At 42.8% G+C, this 17,135-nt stretch overlaps 1 protein-coding gene across 1 annotated transcript in view; it reads right to left on the bottom strand.

Annotated features, from left to right (window-relative positions):
• Positions 1-17,135, bottom strand: part of TRABD2B (TraB domain containing 2B) — a 265,831-nt gene that overhangs the window by 125,099 nt on the left and 123,597 nt on the right. The window lies entirely within an intron of this gene.

Raw genomic sequence — 17,135 nt, 5'->3', positions numbered from 1 at the left:
CCAAGAACTTTCTGAAGAAACTCGATAAAAAGTAGATGAATAAATCAGAAGAATAACAGTGAATACTTTTGTCATGAACTATATAAATAAACAAACACACTTTTCCTAAAATAAAGTGGAATGTGGTGACTGTGAATTCAGACTTCTGAAAAATTATATTGATGTGTCATTTTTCATGAAAAGACTCCTGCACCCTTCAGTCTCATATTTCACCACTTTTTGAGCTTTTCTCATTTATAACAGCAGTGTCCCATCCTTCCCAGAGAATAACAATCATCTCAAAATCAGGGCAAGGTAATCCCCGCTGAGCTCCAGTCTGGGACCTGAATTCTTACCTTCTTACGTTTTACCAACTGAACCCACTTCACGGAGTGAACCCAAGAGGAGTTTAAAATCAGCAATTTACATATGTATTTGCAGGGTGGAAGCTTTTAGTTTAAAATTATGATTCCCGTTGAAGTTTATCTGAAGGTGAAGGAGAGGAAGTTGCAAAATCTCATGTATATAAAAAAAATGAGTATTTGATATTCAATTATGAATAATAACATTTATAATGCTAGTAATATTAATAATAACAAAGGATCTTCAGGGCACTAACAGCCTCAATAAAAAGCTGTTAAATGCTAACTAACATACACAAATTGGGTTGAGAAAAAGCAAATGCTAGTTTTTAATTTACTTTAAAAAAAAAAAGATGGTCTTTCAACTGAACCTGTTATACCTCAGTTTGGCAATCAGTTCCCCATTAGGAGCCAAGCCTAAAAGATTTCCATGCCCAGATCTAAGGGTTTCTCCAGGCTTTTCTACAAAGAGATCAAGCTTTCCCGGCACCATAGCTTGTAGTTAAGCATCCTCCTAACTTAGTTTTTCTCTAATTTAAAAAATATGAAAAATTTCTAATGTTTGAAAGGATCTGAGCTTTTTCTTTTTCCCCTAAGGGCTACAGCTTGAAGAGGAAATGGTTCATCCCAGGATTTCCTGGGGATTCTAAACATTTTGACTAATAAAAATAAAAGCTTAGAAAAACATTGACAGGAAAAATGAGAGCAGAGGTTTTCCCAAAATGCTTTTAGCAAAATCCTCCTCATTTTTGGTTTTTTAAACAATGGATGTTACTGGATTTTATATACAAAAATATGTATACACACAGGCACACACACATATACAAACCACCAACAAGCCCTGAGGCAAGACTGTGTGTTTTATGATAAAATATTAAGAAGGCAATAAACAAATCCTTACTTACTTTACTCCTAATGCCTTCTCCCCCCTCCCCTTTTTTGGCTTTTTTGTTTTTTCAGGGAAACCAGTCCTGTGCATTAATGCTGTGGGTCTTTCTCCTCTGAATAAATTTAGATTCTATTACATTATTTCATTCACATTTACAGCAGGTTAGAGATCTTGAAGAAAATTGTCTATGGGTTCCTCAAAAATCAGCCTGCAGAGAAGTTCACCATACAAGCTCACTTCTTACAAGACACCAAAGATTCCAAATGAGAGAGAATAAGTTATTTTGCAGTTTTTGGCAGGTGGCCCCCCATGATTTCATTGGTGCCAGGACATTCATTTCCCTGCTTTCTGCCTCAGAGCAGCTTTGGGACCTAGAGGTGCTGCTGGCCACCAGCTGAACCCATCCAGCACGCTGCTGTCACTGTGGGGAGCTCAGCAATGGGTTCAAACTTCTACCCCAAAAGCTAATCCAGAAATTTTATTTTAGGAGGAAAGTTAAAATCAGAAACTTAAACAGCTGAATATGTAATTAACCTATTTCTAGAGAAGTCTTGCTTAAACAAGCCATAACTACCATGGATTTTGGTTGGGTGGCTTGAAACAAATATCAAGAGAGGCAGGGTCTCATCACAGTCGCCTGCTTCCTGGCTGGATTTGTAGACCATTTCCTTCAGAGTCAGGTTAAAGCCAACTTAAAACCTGAATTTATTTTCCCTTACTGTTCAGATAATGCCACAAAAAATGCTGTTTCCTTCCCTTCTCTCTATCTTAATATCACTGACCCCACGACCCCCAGCCTAATCCTCTATCTGAGTTAAATCTCCCAGAGCTGCCTGAGATTACTGAACAACTGATGAGTTCAAAATAAACACACTTAGAGTGACTGCCTATACACAGTCCCACCTAATAAACAGAGCAGACGGGATTTGTTCTGGGAAGCAATGGGAAGTTATGACTTTGGCTCTTGGGAAGTGCATTTTTATTCACACAATTTATGGTCCTCACCCTGGTGTGCTTTGAAGACATTTTTGCATGTCTGTGCACCGCTTTGACTGACCAAACTTTTAATCTGGGTGGTGTCATTGCCCACCACAGAGATTTTATTTGGAGACACCAGTTCAGCCCTCAGGGCAGTCCTGTTTAACTGTCAGTGAGAGTGGGTCCCACTAGCCCTACACAGTGCCAGGGACCTGGTCCAGACATTTTTGGAATTGTTTTGCACAGCCTTTGGACCTATCAAGAAAAAAGGGCTGGACCAGTGAAGACCTTCACTAACAGCTTTACTGATCACCTTGACACTCACACAGTATTCCCCCTCTCTGTGCTTCTGGATTGCAGAGCCAGGAGTCACACAAGAACAGAAGGAATGGGTTACAAAAGCAAACCTCCCATATAAATCAACTTGAATGTTTATGGTGTTTAACTTTCACCTTCAAAAAGGTAAAGGATTATAAAACCTCCAAACCACACATAAAGCAAGAAGACACAACTGCAGTGGGTCCTAAGGTCTTGAGGCTGGCACTGCCCAGAAGCGTTGGCATCAGCAGCTGTCCTTGGGACAGTTTGAATATTGTTCTGCAGACACATTGCTGAGGTTGGAGGTTTGATTTTATGTGATAATTTAATGAGAGCTGGTTCTTAGGAAAGTAAATCTAATCTACAGAAACAGATCTAGAAAACCACTGCCACCTTTTTAAAGAGGGAGAAGTGAATAAATGTGTATTTAGATAGGGCTTAGGAACACTCCAGCCTTTCAAGCAGAAATAATTTTCTTCATTGAACTTAGGAGAAAAGCTAGATGAAAATGCCATTTGTTCTAAGGTACTCCCACAACCATACACATACCGTGCTTTAATGTGTCAGGCCAGCAGCTTCAAACTGGGCATTTGAAGGCTCCACAGCACCATGCTAGTGCTGCATGTGATAGCTGAGAAGGAGAAATCACAGCCTCTGTGCCAGAGAATTTCACCTTATCCATGTTCTGGACATTTGTCTCTAGCTGAAGAGCATAAGAAGGCCCAGAAAACAAAACCCAAGCTAACCCGCATCAAATACATCATCATTCCTGGTTACATCAGCGGTGAACAGGTGGACCTATCCACATGTGGAATCAAGTGGAAAGGTTGCCAGATCCACCTCTTCAATTTTTATAACTAAAGCACCAAACAATGCCACAATGAGAAAAAGAAAAAAGCTTTGTGGGATATCTAATAAGTACCTGTAAAATAAGATGAGGAAACCTTATTCACAGATAAAATGCTTGAGTGGTCCCAAACCTTCCTATGAAATATATTGCTAACAAAACAGACAACAAATTCAGGAATTACAACACAAGAAACACTTTTTTTTTTTAAGCTTAAGAAAAACTGGAGCTGAGTTCTTCTGGTATGTTTGCTATACAGGAGACTTGAAGATGAAAGGCAACCCTAGGAAAACTCTCAGGCCAAGCTTTGCATTCACAGGACTCCAGTAGCTGGAATTACAGGATGACCCCTGCACAGACCCATGATTAATAACAATACCACAAAAACAAGTACTTAAATTTCACACTGTGATGTCAGCTTTTGAGCAGGCAACTTATTGTTTTCCTTTGCTCTCTCTTTTGGACACGTGCCACCACAATGCAAACACTAAATAAGCATTACTGGAAGTGTTTGAGTGACTATATCCTGTCAGCGCCAAGACTGCAATTCCAGAAAAGAAATACCCATTCTCCTACTTGGTTAAAAACAAACTGCAACATAAATATTGAGATATACAGTTCTGCAGGGGTTCTTCTTTCTTAGTTATCCTAATCTGTGATCAAACAGAAAATCAAATACACAGTTTCAGGTCAAAATAGTTACTTGGGGAAAAAAAAAATCTAAGAAAGAAAAATGCAAGTCCCTGATTTTCCAGATTAATGAAAAGCAATAAAAGTGCTTGCCCAAATCTGTTCAGTTCCATTGGTTTACAGAAGACGGGTTTCCCCTTTCCTTGAATCTCTTGTGCTATTGCTAGGAATTAGTGAGCTGTGAAACTCACCTAATGAGGTCAGCATCAGGAAATAGCTCTGGAAAAACAGGTCCTGGGGGATCTACTAAAGGACTCCCCCAGTGTCCAAACGAAATCCTGGATGCATTGGCACATTGTACAGCTGGGGCTGTGGGAGGAACGTGCCCAGCTTTGTTGTTGTTTTTCCTATAAAGGGACAGCTAAGGAAAGCGAAACTATTAACTCATCCACTGGAATTTCTACTCACAAACTGTGCTCCCTGTTAAAGCTGCTCATAAAAGCCTTTCGGCTAGTTAGTTCCATATGTTCCCCGAATCCACAGTTATTGCTTCTGAAAGGCAGGAGTAGTTAACAGTCTGCGGCTTGGCACTGACCAGGGAGACCTAGGGACCTTGCTTTCCCCCTCCCTTTCAAGCTGCCAATTAACCAGTTTAATAAACCAGTTTAATAAACCAGTTTGAATCCGACTGAGGTGCTTGGAGAAACCCCAAACCACCACCCATCCCAGGGCTCAGCCATGACAGTGACACAGGGGTACGGCCCAGGGCAGAGCAGTCACGCCACTGATGTCCAGCCACTGGACTAAGGTTGGTTTTCTTGATGCTAGGAAAGCTGCAGGGGCGTTCAGGCCCCAGTTTTCAGCCCTATTTGCCCAAAGCTCCAGCTGAAGTTGACTCCAACAGCTTGACTTTAGTCTCCTGACTTCTCTCCTTATCCAGAGATCCCACAATAAACTTGCCCAGGCAAAATTAATTTTGTTTTTTATTTTATTTTTGCTGTGCTTTGATTGAAACAAAAACCAACAGAAAATTTCTAGACATCAAACACTGCAGAGTGCATGAGAACCCCATTCTCTCAGCCTTAAGCTCCCCAAGCCAGAAAAGGAGTCTCCTGGTTGATGACAATCCCTGGGCTGACCCTACTACACTATTGCTTCTGCTCCAAGTTCCTGGCTTCAGTAGGGCTGGGGCAGGCACAGGATTCAGTGAGACCCTAGAGAGCAGCACTTTGGGGGCTTGGTGGGTTACGTGATAGAACAGGCAAGACAGCAACAGTCTGGGCTCTTAGATGTGTGTCTTCTCTTGCACAAGGTCATTAAGACACCAAAGACATGGAATTAATTTCTGTTCTGGAAGCACTTTTAAACTTATACTATAATGCACTATAAATACCACACCCACTCTAAATAGGTCAATAAAATCCAAATAAAGGTCTTAAGTATGTAACCTGAAGTCAGCAGCAGCTGCAGCAAAGGCAGTATTGGAATGAGGGTAAGATCTGAAAACTTTTCTTCTAGTGGCAGTGACCTCAGTTACTTGCTAAAGGTACTTAGAGTCCAAATTAACATAGAAGAAGGGATGAGGGAAAAAGCTTTGATATGGAATTTCCATCCTTTCCCCTTTTGTGAACCACTACACTGTAGAAGGATGTTTCAATGCCCTCACCACATCATCAGCAGGATCTCTTTTGCCAGTAACTCAGCTTGATGTCCAACCAGTCACAGTGTGAGTGAGCAGCAGCTCTGCAGGATAACTCTGCTTTGGTCAATGCCCACATTCAAGCTTAGGAAATAAATTAAGAAACAAGGGGAAGACAGATTTGCATTTTAATCAGAACTGAATCTCTGGAAGGGACAGAATTACTTCTGTTAAATTTGCAATATAAATGAAGAAATTTTGGGGATTTTGTATGCAGGATTTACTTGCATCCAGTACTTCTGCATCGGTCTTGTTTCTCAGCTGTGCTAAACTCAGCAGATTAACTTTGATGAGTAAACTTATCTAAAAGGTTAAATATTTTCACCAAATGAGTTACAGTCTGAGCAGTCTAGTTCTGCAAGTGGTTTTACAATGAAGTGTAACCAGTTCCAGTAACCAACGCCCTGCCCAGCAGTGATGGCTTGCAGGTCCAAGTGTCACTGTTTAGACTTCTGCACTGGAGCCTTAGGTCTTGTAAACAAAAAAGTAAACACTCAGTAAGATCAGTTCATACTTCTGGCACGAGAGAGCACTCTTCCTTCTTGAAGGATGGTTGAATTCAGAGTGGTTCTAAAGCACATTCCTCCTTCCTAGAACTCAAATCAGCTATTCAGTTATATGACTTAAAGAAAGGACATACTGGACAACAAAATGCAGTAACCTAAAAATCCCGTATTAGTTTTAATCAAGTCAGACATGATGGCGTAAATTGCTTTGGCTTCTTTCTTTTCACCATTCCTGTTAATTTGTGGCAAAGCAGTAACAAGTCTTTCAGGACCAAGTAGCTGGCAACTGGGCTTGATTTTAAACAACTCTTAAAAGGTTATCAGATCATTGTGAGGGCAAAAGGCTGGAGTGCTCAATTGCTGTGAATGGACCCAGCTCCGCAAAGAGAAAGGAGATGGACTGTGTGACGCTGGATGTCTAAAGCAGCAGCCCTGGATCATGTGAAACCCACGGGCACAGAAGAAGAAAGGGACATTTCTCACCCAGACAAAGCAGGCAGTGTTCCAGTGGGACAGCCTGGACAGGGCCCTGCTGCCTATCTGGTGCTGTCCATCTGGTGCTGCCCTGGGCTGGCTGCCAGCCTGGCTCCTGCACACCTCCGGGGCCCCACCACTGCCCCCTGTGCCACCACCCCAGCAAGCCTTGCTTGGACTCCAGCTCCACTCTGTCATTCCTGTTCTGGGGGTATCTCAATTGACACTTACTAGCCAAGCGCAAACCCCCTGTATCAGAAAGCCCAAATGCTGCCCCAGAGTCAGGAAGCTCACCCCCACACACCCCCCATGTAACACAAGAGCTCTGTGGGCACTGGAAGTCTGTGAGGAGGTTTCTGGAGAAGAGCGGTGTTCCAGCAGAGGTGCCGCAGCGTCTGCAGCACGTTGCTCAAAGGTGTCATTGAAACAAGAACAGAGAGCTCAGATAAGCCCAACATCCCCAAAAGTGTCTGGTAGCAGATACTTTGGGAAAGCACGTAAGAAATGAGGTGAGCAGAGCGTGAACTTTTCTCAGACAACACTTCCCATCTTCTGGAAATCTGCCAGTTGGGGACCTTGTGGATGAAAATACCTCTTCTCCTATCACCCTTCCCACCCACCTCCCTGCTCCCCATGCCTTCACCTCAAAATTATCCCTGTGCTTGGTTACACCACTCTTCTGAGGAGCAGCCATCTGCCTTCTCTGCGCAGAGAGGAGCTCTCAGCCTGCTGCTTTGCTCAGCAATTTCACTCCCAAATGGAAGCCTGGCAGGATGCCCAGAGGGCAGCGCCCACGATCACTTTTCTCCACCTTAAATGGGCACATTGTCCCTTCACCTTCAGAGGGGGCACATGAAATCCTTCCCAAGAACCTGAAACCATGTTTGTGCTCAGCTCACAAGTAAAATTGTTACTGGGCCCTTCTGGGGTTTCGATTTTTCTTTTCTTGTCTCCACTGTAACAGAAGGAATGTGGGAACATGCCCTGAGTGGAGAGGACCAGTTGGCCCCAGTGACGAGTGAGCTGCAATGAAAGGGGCACCCTCATGGAGAAAAGCAAAGCTTTTGGGTGGTTTGGGGAACTCCCAGCTTTAGACACCCAGCCTGAGACATTTTTTTTTAAAAAGTCTACTTTCATGATATGCTAAGCATCCACCCACTGAAAAATGCAATCTGTCCTGGGTATACTTAATTTGGGGTTTATTCATATTACTGCTTAATTTTGAACTGTTGCTTTTTAATTACCAGCTGAAGCTACATAGTAAAATGGACTAGCCCCACAGGCATGTTTTTCTTTCTATTATATTACAGTGAGGCAGCAGATTAACTCCTTCAGCCATCCCAGCTTAACACCTCGCGATGCCAGCACGGCCCCTTTCCAAAGTGCTCCTGCAGCAGGAATGGCTGGAGGGGACACAGATCTTTCTGTCCTGAATTTCCAACTCCCAGCCCGGGGTATCAGCACAAGCAGGTGCCAATTTCAATATGTGTCTATCCCGGAGAGTAAATCACAGCCCATCAGGAAGGGGAGCATTTTCCAGGGAACCAGATGGAGCTGCAACTTTTGGCCAAGGACAAACACTTTGGGGCAACAACTGTCTCAGCTTTCTAGTCTCCACCTGAGCACAACTGAGTTAACAGGTGTAGAAAAGGGAATGTTTCCTAACCCTGAAAGAGGCTGAATCTTCATGAGGTCCAGCAGGGAAAGGGGAAAAAAAAAATACAATTTAAAACAGCATAAGAAAAACTTCAAGAGGAAACAGGGAGCTGAACTCATCAGAGAGAAGCACTTGTTTTGATCTGTTGTTTTTTCCTTTAGCTTAGCATTATCTCAACATGAAATAATTTTATTATGCAAGATGTTTCTGCCATTGGGGTACACAGTGACCAGACATGGAGTACCCCATGTCTCTTAAGAAACACAGAGCTTGATCTGGCAGCTGCTCTCTTTGGGTCTTTCCCACCTGGAGCAAACCAATGCCCTGAACCAGGACAGATGATGGGACCCAATGTGTTGACCCAGCTGTTACAGGACACAGAGGTCCCTGGGTGGCCTTTCCAGGACAACCCCTCTTCCCTCCTGGGAATCCACAGTTATATCCTTGGAGTCAGGCTTCCAGGGCAGACCTTGTAAAGCACACATGATGGGCAGTGCACTGTTCACCCCTCGTGCTGCCTCCCTCTCCCAGAGCTGCTGCATCAAAGCATGAGAATGGCTGAAGCTGGTGCTCCCCTCCAGAGTGTTGCAGCCCTGGTACAGTCTACATAAAAATTACTCCAAATTCAGTTAGCCAGGGAAAGAAGGTGACCTACCCATCAAATCACAGCAGCTCAAATTTCTAATATCATCTACTTGCAGCCAAGCACTTTCCTTCAAATTAAGCAGAGGCCGAGAATGATTACTTACTGTTCACTGAGATATTTACATCAATTATTCAGCAAATAAATTCAGCTAACAAATAGCTTCAAGGAAACTGCAATCTATTCACAGTCAAGTTGCCAAGCCAGAAGAAATTATAAAATTAATTATTTGCAACAAACTTCTCTGTTAGCTTTCAAAGTCAGAATGATAAATTCAGACACTTTATTTTCTACTATATATTGGCTCCCTTAATCTAATGCTCCTGTTTATGAATTATGGGAGGTTATAGATGCTTCTTGAAAGATAACTATAATTATATTTTTATTATCATTGGAACTAAAAGATCTTTTTGCTTGAAGGTTTTTTAAACCTAGCCTAGACAGTCTCCACTCCAGTCAGAGAACACCTATGAAATCAGCTACCAGTGAGGAGATGCTGCTAAAGAACCAAGGACAGTGTTCTCAGATTCTTCATCTCCTGGCTAGAGCCAGGAATCAGATGCTGCTGCAGAGTATTTCTTTAAATTGACAAATTCTGAAGAAAACACTTTATTCAAGTAACACTCATTTTCTTTTTTCTTCCAACTAAGAATGGATGTAGAAGAATATTCTTTCCACAACTTCATATATTACTGAAGGTGGGATATTTCCTCACATAACCAAATAGCAAAAAGATAATTACAGTGTTTTCAGGCACCATTCTGGTTTATGCACATAAGCAGCAGAGAGAATACCTGATAGAGATCTGCCTCAGGTTCACCTTCTGGCCCTTTAGCTGTATCTCCTCACTCCTTACATGCACTCTCAGAATTTGAGCCAAATAAACTCCTTTCCCCCCCACCTCTTTTTCCTTGCCTGTTTAATGCTGATGCTCTGTAAATACACCCACAACTAAGCAATTACATGCTGCCAACCCCTGAAACACTCCATAAATGTCCAGTAGGTTTTTCCCTTTCCAGCTGCACTTCACCAGGAAGATTATCAGAAATCCTACAGTCACTGAAGGAATTGAACATGAGGACGCAACTCAGACAAATCCTAAAGACCCCAAAGGGAGAAAAAGCAATTCCCAAAAGCAAATGTCTTTGCTCTTGCCCTGGAATAATGTGGATGGATAACAGTCTTTTGCACAATCATGCCAGTGGGGCTGGAGCTCAGAGGCTTCATTCCACTATTCTACCTCAGGACAGAAGGGAAGATGTCCAAGGAGAAATCCCAAAGCAATGGTGTGGGTTTTGAGCAGAGCAGAGAGGATTACCTCCAGGTTTCACTTCACTTCCTAAGGCTGACTCCAACCAGTGGAAGGAGGCTCATATGGTGTAATTTAGCATTGCCCTGACGATTGACACCCATTGAAATCCTGCCCACAAGTCCCAGAGGAGTAGATGGGGATGGTGCAGGGGTAGGAAATGACATCCTCCAAAACCTGTGGGGGGATCAGCCCGTTTTGAAGATAATATCTGATCTGTATTTCTTCCCTGCTCTGTGTCTTTTTACCTTCCATAAACCAGGCATCAGGATGGGGAGTAGGTTCACGTGGCTTTATAGGCCAATTTCCTTGCAGATGGGAGTTGATCAGATTAACTTGCCTCAACCATCCTTTACTAATACATTTGGCAGGGAATTTTGCGCTGTGTTTATATTTTGTGCACAGGCAGCTATGCTTTCCATTTAATTGTTCCTCAAATTTAAAATATAACTATAAAATTCTAAGAAACTTAGCTTGGATTTTGAGAAGTAAATGTTCTGGACCACTTCTGATGAGGTGAAGCTCTGGAATTATTCAATGAAGGCACAAACAATGAACACATCTGAGAAAAATGTCAGAGAGTTTATATAGAGAGGCAAAAATTGAATAGATTGCAAAAGAAGTTGCTTGGGAAACATGGCTTTACTGAGCTCTGGTAAGTAGAACGTACTGGATTCAAAGCATTAGGATACAAGAACTACTATGACAAAGAATTGTGAAGTCTTGTTTAAATTGCAAATTCTGACTTTTTTTTCTGATGGGGTGACCTCTCCTCTTTGCTTTTAGGAAGCTAAATCACACTTTAGTTTGCCTGTTTTCGTCACATTTTGCTTTGGGCACAAATGACTGCGAGCTCTGCTCTTTCTATGCTGATAGAAACTGAAAAGGGATTAACCAAAAGGCAATAAACTATTCCCTCCAAATTGTTAGCTCTACATTTTCTTATTAGTGTCTCATCCACACTAGAAATTTAGCAATGCTGGTTTTCTCCAGATGTCAGCTGAAATAAGCTGGTTCTGTTTCTTGCAGACTGCATTTGCCAACAATCTTTCTGCTTTCAAAACACGCCCCCTCCACCAAACACAGCCAGACTGTTGCCCTTTTCAGAATTTCCCACAGGTACACCGCGACGTTAAAGAGGGAACAAAACCAGCATGGCATTTTTCAAGCTATTATCATGGGAATGCTTTGTACACAAGAATGTCAGAGTGAAGCCAAGCCTTGTGCAGAGCTCTGAAGGTAGATGGATGAGTGTACGAGCCAGCGACATACAAAGATTACAGACTAGAGCCATTAAAGTCTTGAGAGGAGGGGAAGGATTCCTGATGCAAGAAGATGGTAGGATCTGAAAAGATCCACAAAATCCCTTTCAATTACAATGGAAGTTGCTCAAGAAAAGCAGTCCCATTGTCTTCTCTTTGGACTGTTCATAAGAGCATTGGGAATGGCAGAGCAGATGTGCTGTAGCACAGAATGAAGGCTGCAGCCCAGCCCTACACATCTAAAGGCCCTGTTGCCAGCCTCATCTCTAATTTAGATGCTCTGGCACCTGAAAGTTTCCAGATGATACTGCAAACTAACTACAGAGGACTGACTGAAGTGCCCTTGCCTTTGTTACACTGCCTGACCAAGAGACCAACTCCTAGCTGGCACTGGTATTCTTCAGAACTGGGCCTGCTGCCTACTCTGCAGTCTTGGGCAGAGTTTGACCCTTTGCATTCACAACTAAATGCTACCAGATGGATGCATCCGTTCAAAGGCTGGTGGAAACAATTAAGATTACAGGAAGCCACGTTTATCCTTCCACCTATAGCACTGAATTAATCATGGCTGATAGGGATCTAAGCAGAGCCCACTCAAGGCTCTGATTTATATCACTACCTGTCAAGAGATGGCAGAAGATTGCCCAGTAGCCGCTGAATGCTTTTCTCCCACCCTCTTCCTCTCCCGGGGAGACAAATATAAGCCAGGACATTCCTGCTTTGCTCAGGATGCCATGAAACCTAACCTCCTGTTGACACAAGCATTAGGCCCCAGGACTGTATAACAGGTCACTGACAGAAAGATATAAGATACAGCTTCCAAATTTGGCTGGCCACACACAGGCAGGCACAGGGATACGCGTGTTCCTGGCTCCCAGGGCCTGCATACCTGTGAGGGAGACTCAGAGGCTGATGGGCATCACGGGGCCCTCACCAAACCATTCTTCAGTTGTGTCTTCTGTCAAGTCCAGTGGTTGATGCTGCCTGAGATTCCTATGAATCCTGTTTTCTTTCTAGGTAGCAAAGGTTGGATTTCATTTTAAACACAGGGAAGGTCCAGGGAACACTGGACAGCCGTGTACCTATAGTTGCTATTAAAAAAATGACAAAGGAGGAGTGCCAGAACGCATCCATACTGGGTGGGACTGGAAGCCTGAATGCTTCCATGTGAATATGAATATTTGTGCTTAAATAAATTAAACCCTCAGTGCTCATCTGTCTGTCAGAAGTCCAGTGTCAAGACTGAGAGGGGACTCTCAGTAACTGTGAGCTCAGTGCTTTCTTTGGAAGCAAATCTCTCAAAGTCTGGATGCTCCCTTTCCCAGGGACTCACTGAGGAGCACATTTCATGTCAAGCATGAAATGGGAATGGATCTGTTACCATATGCTAAGCTTTTCTCCATCCGTGGGAGGCAAAACAAAGACAAACAGGGAGGCTTGAGTCAATACAAGGGTTAATTTAAGCACTGAGCTTGCTTAAAATAAAAGTTGTCACCAACCAAAAAGAACAAGTAGCCATTGAAGAGAAAACTGTTGAGATTTATGGGCCCCATTCTAGAGACATAAAAGGGGAGTCAATCATCATTTGAAGTTTATTTTTTTAATAAGAGCTCCTCAAATATTCCCCCCACTTTTCATTGCCAGAAATGTAAGCTTGTGGCTGTGAAAAAGTTAAAAATTAGGGGTTTCCTAAGTGGGAGCAGAATGCATGGTCGCTCTGTATGACCCCAGCTACTCTAACAGCTACTGCTAATTCCCAGTGGAAGCATCAATAGCTTGTGAAATAGACTCCTTTCTTTTCTTGTACAAATTATTCCTTTATATTTTTGAACTTCTGAACCTCCTGGCTTAATAACAACTCCACAAGAAAGAAGAAAAATAATTGAGTGTTTATAACAGCACGCATCCTTTTTTATTATCATCCCAGGCTGTGGCACTTTCAGTTCAGCAAAGCTTTAGTCGAAGCTGCTCTTCGAAGCTGAAAAATTATTTGGAAATGAGAGGAGGAGAGGGATGGGAAGTACATCTCCTCCTACATAGGATCTGTGGTCAGTGGACATTTTTTAAATTTCTCAAACACATAGTTTCACTATCTTCCACCCACTCCCTAAAGTATAACCTACCCACTTACTACCTGTTTGAGTTACAAGGAGAAATTAAAACATTGTTCAGCCTCACAGCCTGTGAGCTGCAGCACATCAGAATGTGGGTCATAAAAAATTGCAAAACAAAGCAAGACAAAAACCTTAACCCACCCACACATGCAAGGCAAGGAACCAACAAATCAAGGGAAAATAACAGGAATAAACTGTTTTTAGCCTCTTTTTCCAGTTTTAAATGGAAAGCAATGTGACAGTGCTGCAACAGATGACAGTCTATTTATTTTCTCTAACATACAGTTAGTGGATTCTAAGATACAGTTGGTGGATTCCCCTCTACCTCCCAAAAGACTTACATGGCTTGAATTAAAAAAGGCTAAACAGTAGAAAGTATTTTTATTCAATAGGAAATGGCCATGCCAGGCTCAGGAAGTCCTCCAGCAGGCCATGCTCGGGCTCATCCTCCTCCAGCAGTTAGTTTAACAAGCACTAAATCACGGAGTCTTACATTCTAGATAATTTGCTGCCTAGTATCATCACTGTGTTGATTAATATGCTAACTCATAAGAATGACAGATTCATAATAGTACACTTGGCAATTCCTATTCTGAACTAGACACACAGCCAGGGAACAATGCTGTGCCCTTCCAGGTCAGTAGTGCTGCACAACCCAACCCTTTTATGACAAGATTATGACAAGGTCAGATGAGCATTTTAAGGACTTGGCATATAAAACTGAGTAGCACTTCCTTGAAGAGGCTCAACAAATGCCACCACCCACATTTCAGCAGAGCCCACTGCTCAGAAACACATCTTCACTTTGCTGCCACCAAGGTCAATTGAAACCTGCTTCACTTGAGCAGTTTCCTGTCAATAAAACTCACCCCAGACCAATACTGCCTTGGTTGAAATTGAAATGTGCAAATAAGAGCTCGGTATCCTTGAGGTTTTCAAACATTTGCCTTTCCAGCAGTCATTTACAGATGATATTTTTTTGGGTTTTCACTGGTATAATCAAATAGTAACTCTTTCAAGCTTATGGATTTGTACCAAGCCCCACCACTCAATTAATTACACCACAAAATAAGGGGCTCTTACCTTCTTTGCTATATGCTACAAAGATCAACTGAAGGGACAAAATAAGAACTAATTTTAACAGTTTCTTAATGGGTGTTGGAGGCATTTCCTTTAATCATGTTTACCTAGACATCTTTCCTTTCTTCTTAGCGAGGGTTCTTAAATGTAGCTTCTGAGGCCAGGCTAAACCCCCACTAAATCTTCTCCATAAAATGACATTCCCTGCAGCTGGAACATGTGGATGGTGTAGGATTCAAGTGGCAGCCACTGCCTGCTGCTCTCCCAGCCACTGGCATTTCAATTGAAGTCCATTTATCACAGGCTTACAGTCAGATCTAACTGCAAATGAGCCATTCCATGACTATGATCTAAATTAATTATTACTTCTGAGCATGTACGTTGAGATGGAAAATAAAAATCCAAATTCTAAACCCAAAGCAAGAAGCGACACTGGAATCTCACTAAAAGGCTGAGCGGGAGGCTCTGGGGCTCACAACAGAAATTGAGATCCTTCATTTATTTTCAGTATGGCCTTCTCTCCTGGGTTTATTCCCCTTAGACACTGTCTTTCTCTCTAATTCCTTTTTCCATCTCCCTTCGGGCAACTAAATAAAAACCTCATTTTAGTGATGCAAGGATGCCTCCTGGCTCCTGAGATTTTGTTCTTGGAGAGCTCCCATTCTTTCTGAGCTTACATTTCTGTCTCTTTGGGTGGGATTTTTGAGGAGCACTCAGAGCTGGCCTCACAGAGAGTTGAAATCATCCTGGGTTGGTTGAGAAGAAGCTGTTTGGATGAAATCCCAGAGACATCTTTGGGACACTTTACTCACCTTGTTTCTCAATCATGACACATTCTTATAAAATGCACTACAATACCCCTGACCCACATAAACCACACAACCAGCTGGGATTACCACTACCACCACTCCCAAACAGTATAAAGACAAAACTTTGAAGGCAATTTCCAAGAAACTTATCAGCTTTGTTCTGCTCTTTTCCTACTTTCAAACTCAACCCCAGAGAAGTCTCCACCCCAGGCTTTCAACCACCAGGAGACATCTCAATCTCCTTGACTTTCAATCTGCATCACTGGTTAACTCTGGCTGGGTCCAGAGCCATGGAGTCTGGCCATGAGCAGGGCAGAATTAATCCATCCCTGGCTGCTTGCAAAACCCTCCTTTGCTCCCTTCACCTCCTGCTCTTCCCAAGCACCACTTTTCCTTGACCTCATCCCAGCCAAGCCCGGCTGACTGAGGGCTTGTCACGCAGCACAGGGAGAGCAGATCCAGCCAGCCCTACACACCGGGCTTTTCCTGACTCCCTGACACTTCTATCTGATGGATTTTGTAGTGGTCTTGTAAATGGGAATTAGTCATGCCTGGAGGGTCAAGGTTGTCAGACCTCATGCTGAAGTGCACATGTATTCCTCAAAGGAAAACTAACACAAGCAGGTTCTGTGCCAGGCTAGGAGGGAAAGAAGATATCAACAAATTGACAGAAAACAGCTTCTGTGACTTTTCAGCTCAGCAAGGACCAGGCAGTAGAGCTGGGGGTAAACAAAACAAAAGGAAAGGGAAGAAAAGGCAAATAAGGAAGGGGAAAGTAAAAAAAGAAAAGGGAGGAAAGGGAAAATGAAGGGGAAGGAGAAGGGGATGGGGCAGGGGAAGGAGAGGGGAAAGGGAAGAGAAAGAAGAAAGCTCTACCACCACTCAGTGTACCAAATAATGTCAGAGAAAGAACTCTTACTTTGGCCATGGCAACCACATTCTAGCAAATCACTCACGATCCTTTGCTAATGAGGAAGGAATTAAAAGCATTGCAAGATGTGATGAATTCAGACAGCCTGAATAATACAATCCCTTGGCCTTACAATAATGCTGTTAGGACAAAACATACTGATAGATAAACAGGAGTGAACACAAAAATACAGCTAATGAAATTACAATAGGCTTAGCTGGTACAAGTCAGCCTAGGTCAGCTAAAAACAGTCAAAAGAGTCAACAATGACAATTTTCCATAGCTCACAGTCCAACTTCCCAGCTTCTAATCAGGAGAGTAAATCCCACCCCTGTGAGTTGCACCAATTCACATGGACTACAGTGAAACTGAGTGAAAAGGGCTTCTTGTAAGGAGTGAGATGGAGGAGGGGTTGGGGGAAAATGCTAAAAACATCAAAGTCTGAATTGGCTAAACTAGCAAGTAGTGTGGCCTGACAGGAATGGATCAGGGGAGAGGTAGGGCCTGACATAAACATTACATACATTTCAGGAGGTTTATTTTGGCTTAGTACTATGCTGGTCTCATGGACTGAATGTCTGCTGAATCCACAATAAGCACCAAGGTGCAACAGGGGTAATACTGAGGGATATATTTCAAAAGCAAGTTCCTAATCCATACTAAATGCCA

Source organism: Taeniopygia guttata, chromosome 8 (assembly GCF_048771995.1).
Source record: "Taeniopygia guttata chromosome 8, bTaeGut7.mat, whole genome shotgun sequence".
Lineage (NCBI taxonomy): Eukaryota > Metazoa > Chordata > Aves > Passeriformes > Estrildidae > Taeniopygia > Taeniopygia guttata.
The sequence above is the reverse complement of the archived record's forward strand: the minus strand, read 5'-3'. Positions and strand labels throughout refer to the sequence as shown.